Source organism: Myotis davidii, unplaced genomic scaffold (assembly GCF_000327345.1).
Source record: "Myotis davidii unplaced genomic scaffold, ASM32734v1 scaffold88, whole genome shotgun sequence".
NCBI classification, from domain to species: Eukaryota; Metazoa; Chordata; class Mammalia; order Chiroptera; family Vespertilionidae; genus Myotis; species Myotis davidii.
The window spans coordinates 4,949,251-4,955,107 of NW_006300377.1; positions in this window are offsets into that span (position 1 = coordinate 4,949,251).

A 5,857-nucleotide genomic window follows, 5' to 3' on the forward strand; every position below is an offset into this window, starting at 1 on the left:
TAGGAAGGAACTGCTTAATTTTGAGGTGGGGTGTCTCAAAAGGTCAAACTGTTGGCCAGGGCTGCAGTTATCTGAGGGGGTTAGAGAATGTGTTTCCCAGATGGGTGAGTAATATACATGGCAAGTGAATGCTGGCTGTTGGTTGGAGGACTCGGTCCTTACCACACACACCTCTCCCCAGGGCTGCATGAGCAGCTGGCTTCCTCCAGAGCAAACTATCCAAGACAAGCAAGGTAGCAACAATGTCTTATGATCTGGCTTCAGAAGTGTCTCTCCATCATTTTCACACTGTCCTATTGGTTACATAGGTCAGCCCTGTTCGGAATGGCGTATCTACTCAGGAGGCATTGGGGGCCCTTTTGGAGGTTGGGAATGTCTCCTTTTTAAGTTTCAGGGTAATGACATATTAAGAGTATAAAGGGACTCATCTTGGTAATGGTGTCGTGAGCAAAATTCCCCTAGGTCAGTGGTTGGCAAACTCATTAGTCAACAGAGCCAAATATCAACAGTACTTCAAAACAGACTTGCCCAGGCCGAAAACCGACTTCTGCGCTTGGGCCACGAAGTTTCAATCACACTGTACGCGTGCCCGCACGTGGTATTTTGTGGAAGAGCCACACTCAAGGGGCCAAAGAGCCACATGTGGACCTCAAGTGACCTGCAGCTGCCATTTAACATGAGTGAGAAATAAACCTTTGTTGTTGGAGTGTTGAGATTATAGGAGTGATTTCTGCTGGCCTATGCTGACTAATAATCTTTTGCTGATGATATAGACACTCATTTGGGACACCTTGAAGGGGAGGATGGGTTTTGTGGTAAGGATATCCACAAAATGCATCAAATCCCAGGTCATCTTAGGGCTAAGCGTTAGTTAGTGGTCAGGGGAAGTTGCCATAAAAAAGGGATTCCAAAATAAAAGTCTTAAAGAAGATACACTCTCAGAAAACAGTGCAGAGGCAAGTGGCGGATCCAGGGTGTTAGGCAGTTTCAGCTCCATGAGGTTGCCCAAAAGTCTAGGTTCCTTCCAATTTGTTGCCCCTGCTTTCCTCTGCGGTGTCCTCGTCTGCACCATGTCCACATCCCAGCCTGCAAGAAGGAGGAGAGAGAGGAGGGACAGCCAGTGTTCCTTTTCAGGTTGTGCAGAGACCTTGTCCACACCACGCAGTCCATTGACCAGATCTAAACCAGGAGGCCAGAGCTACAACAGGAGGCTGGGAAAGTAGTTTCTAGCCAGGTGGCCATGTGCCATGATGAAATGCACAGGGGACTTCCGATTCGTGAAAGGGAAAAGGCATCATTCCTTGGTGGCTCACACAGGCTTACAGTCTAGCAGCGAAGCCAGGATTCGGAAACATTGTTCTACTCACTGCCTTCAGCTCTTCCAATGCTCATTGGAGTCGGAGGCTCTGGGCTGCACCTCTAGTGTCCCTCTAACACAAGCATGTCAAACTCACGGCCCGCGGGCCACATGCCTCATTTATTTGGTCCGTGTTAGCCTTTGAGTTTGACATGCTTGCTAGAGTCTAACACAATGATCACAATTTTATGATTCTGAAATGGAACAAAATGGAAAAACATAGGAGTCATTGGACTTGGCATGCCACTTTCTAGCTGAGTGACACTGGACAAATCACATATCGGAGGTATCTTCTCTTTACTGCCAGTCCAGTATCTCAGTTCTAGAGATGGCCCTGTCCCTCTTGTATCCACAGGGCCAGGACAAGGGCCCAACACACCAGTAACTCCCCCCCACCCCTATGCTACAGATGATTGGTCAGGGCAGGCACCTGACCCAAGCTGAGCCAATCACTTCCTATCTCCATGATCCTGGACTATAAGTTGGGAGGACTATGTGTGTCTAAGTATGGGTCCTGGGAAATGGAGTACCTGGTAATTATTAAATGAATGAATATGCTTCTAAATCCCTTATAGGGTTTGGTAAAAAGAAAGATAACGATAAGTAACATTTATTGAGCACTTAGTATGCTAAGATTTTGTATGTATTAAATCACTAATCAAATCAATGTACTGAATATTACTATTGCCTTTTATAGATAAGATACTGAAGCACAGAAAAGTTAAAAATGTTGCCCAAGTTCACTGGGTTAGTGGCAAAACTATTGCAAATCTAAGCAGCCTGGCTCTAAGGTGCCCACACTCGACCACTGCACCAGACAGCCTCTGCCATCAGCAGCCCATGCTGACTTGAGAGAATTGGAATCTCTGGGGTGGGACCCTGGAATCTATATGTGAACAAGTCTCACAGGTGATTCTGATGCACAGCCAGAACTAGCCCTAAAACTATGAGTCTAAAAGGTAGCGGTAAGCCTGGGGCCATGAGACTAGAATAAGGCTGCTTCCAGGATTTTAAACTTGATCTGATCGGGTGAACATAAGGCCTCCCAAATAATATTGATTAATTGTATCCTCTTTGTGAGGAGGAAACTCAAACTCAGATCAATTACAAAGAACCCTCCGGGGACCTGCTAGCAGAGGGCCAGCTCAGGGGCCCTGCCTCTGAGACATTCGCCTACAGGAGTCCTGCCGCAGGCCACTGTCCTGGGGAGAGCCTGGACTGGGTACCTGCTTACTTCCTGGGCTTTGATCTCCCTCTGACCTCCTTCTCACCCCTGCTCTGATCTGGCAACTCCTGCTGGGCTGACCCCATCTCTGACCCCAGCCTGCCCCAGTTTTCAGCCTCACTGCTCCAGGCTGATATCTCACATGATGACAGCTCCAGGCGGAACAATATTGGGATCAGCCTGTGATAATGGGAGCAAGACATCTCTTCTAATAATGTAGTGACAAATGGACGTGTCAAAAGACCTGTGACTTTCAGAGTAGAGTTCAGGTATCTGAAACCAGCTCTGCAAGCATCCCAGAATGTGGGTTTTAGAAACAGTGAGAAATAAATAGCCCTTGATACTAACTGGAGCAACGGCTCTTTCATTCATTGAACCAATGGTTATGGAGAGCCAATGCCATGACGGTTTCTGTGTTAGCATCGAGGGCAAAAAAGGTGAACAAGACGTTGTCTCTGGCCCCGAGGAGCTCCCTTACGCCCAGTGCTGCTGTGGCACCTGGAAGAAGATGCTTCAAAGATTAGCCAATGAATTGGACCACAGAGAAGAGAGGCTGCCGGATTGCATTTTCAGGGGGGAGATGATTCTAGCTTTGTCTGAGGTTCCAAAGTCCCTCAAATCCTGGACTGGTCTATGGAAGGTTGGGGGAGCTGGTAAGGAGCCTCGGGACACAAACACCTTAAAAAACACACACACCTAGATCTGTCTGTGCACCAGAGATTCAGGCCCGGGCCTTCCGGGTAGGCATTGAAAGGGCTCAGGGTTGGGATATCCCATTCCCCATTTTGTCTCTGCCTCTATTCTCATTTGGTGTATCATTTTAGACAATTTACCTTCCCTCTCTGGGCCTCAGTTTCCTCAGACAATTTTTTTCCTTTCCTCCTCAAGGAGTGTTTGATAAATGTTTGTTGAATGAGTGAATGAACCTCTGAAGTCCCTTCCAGGTCTGATAGTGTGAGTCTGTGAGCTGGAGACATCTTTGGGAAAGAATGGGATTGGACAGAAAGAAAAGGTTTAGTCCCACTCCCACGGGACCCTCGTCACACTCTACTATGCAAGTATGATCTGCCCCTTATGGATCACCTTTCCTCTCTCTCAACCCCTTGCTTCGTTTTCCATCTCCTCTGCACTCCCTTCTATCCCAAACATATTATTGTGGGTTGAATTGTGTCCCCCCAGAAAAGATATGTTTAAGTCCTAACCTCCAGGACTTGTGGATGTGATCTTATTTGGAAATAGGGTCTCTGGAGATGTACTCAAGTTAAGAAGAGGTCCTACTGGATTAGAGTGAGCCCCACCTATCAGGACTCCTGTCCCTCTAAGAAGAGGGGAATCTGAACACATACACACAGGGAGGATGCCATGGAGGGAGGCAGAGACTAGAGTGATGCTGCCACAGCCAAGGAGTGCCAAAGACCGCTGGCAACCACCGGAAGCCAGGAGAGAGGCACTGAACAGATTCCCGCTCTGCGCCCCCAAGAAGGAACCAACCTTCCAGACACTTTGATTTTGGATGTCAGGCCCCCTGAATTATTAGAGAATAAATCTGTGTAGTTTTAAGCCACCCCGTTTGTGGTATTTTGTTATAGCAGCCCCAGGAAACTAATACAAGTGAACCTTGAACAGTGTGGGGGTTAAGGGCACTGATCACCCGCACAGTTGGAAATCCACAGATAACGTAAGTCAGCCCTCTGCCTGTTCGGATTCCCAACAGAGGATGGAAAATACAGTTGACCTTTGAACTTACACATGGAAAAAGTGGATTGGCACTGTTCAAACCGCATTGTTGAAGGGTCAACTGCATACCTATCCAAGGCCAGTATTGGGAAATCACCCCACTGATGCCGGTTAACAGAGCCCTCCACAGCACCAGTGCCTCTGACATCTCCCCAAATGTTCACTGAGGCTGAGTCATTGCTGTGCTCATTGCGGGTCTCCGAAAGGAAGAAGCCTGACTCTCCCATCTTCCACGTGGTCATTTAGCAGGAAGAGGATGCTAGGGGGGTGGGGAGGAGGGTGACCAGCTGCTTTAATTCCCAACTGGGGACAGCCCAAGAGAAAAAGGGGGCTTTCCTCACTCTGATAGGCTATCACAATCTTTTACTTTCACTCATTCAGTAAATACATGTGCCGCATTTACTGTGCTGGGCGCTGCTGGGTGCTGGTGGAGAGCGTGGGTATATGGATGGGGGAGAAATGCTAAAGAAATAAAACACACATTCCCTGAGTTCTAGGAACCAAGCTGGAGTTGGAGCCCTGTGGCATGGTGGGTCAATTAGCATGGACTTGGGAATCAGACCGTCCTGGTTTAAATCCTGGCTCTGACATGGACTTCCACTGTGATCTTGGAAAAGTTACCTAATCCCTCTGGGCCTTCATCTTATTGCGAGTATTTAGATAAGATGATGTACTAGTGTTCAGCACAGGGCCAGAGTAAGTGCTCAATAAATGTTAGTTATTTTCATTAATGTTCACCAGAAACAGCTCAGTAAAATAACAAGGTGATTTTGATCAAACAGGACCTCTGTATAGTTCAGGCCCTCAACACCTCTTGCTGGACACTGATGAAATGCTTAGAACATTTGCGAATAATGTAAGTGTGGTTCAGGGGTGTAAAATAACTTGGCCAAGCTCTCAGAACGCTTGTGAGAGGCAGAGTTCAAACTAGAGCTCCCAAGCATGCATTCTTCCTATTTCTGGGCAATGCTTACAGTATTTGCAAGTCAGAGTGGGCTGAGAGCAGCATATGATTAGGAGGGGGCCTAAAGCATTTCTCTTAAGGCCGTGGTTACCTCTATAGGAAGTACACTGTATTGGACTTACGTGTTTGTTTAATGCATATCTAGTGCTTACTATAGGGTGTTCTAAGCACTTTATGTTAGCAACTCATTTATCTTCACAGGAGCCTATAAGACGGACACTGTATTATTCCCATTTCACAGGTGTGGAAATTGCAACGCAGTGAGGTTAAGCAACTTTCCCAAGGTCACAGATAGTAGTGGAAGCAGGATTCACACTTGCTTATTTGGCTCCATAGACAAAGCCCTTAGCCACTGTTCAATACAGCATTATCTTGGGTGTGGGGGAGGCACTGCTGACATGTATGCATAGGGGAAGGAAAGAGGGTTACCACCCCACATGCAAGCCACCCTTTGGTGCAATTGCTGCAATAAGACTACGAGGAATTCGACCCTATAAGGAGAATGGCAGGATAGGGGCTGTTTAGCCCTGGGAGTCTCTGAGTCAACAGCCTCTCATCCGAGGGCCACTTCCTG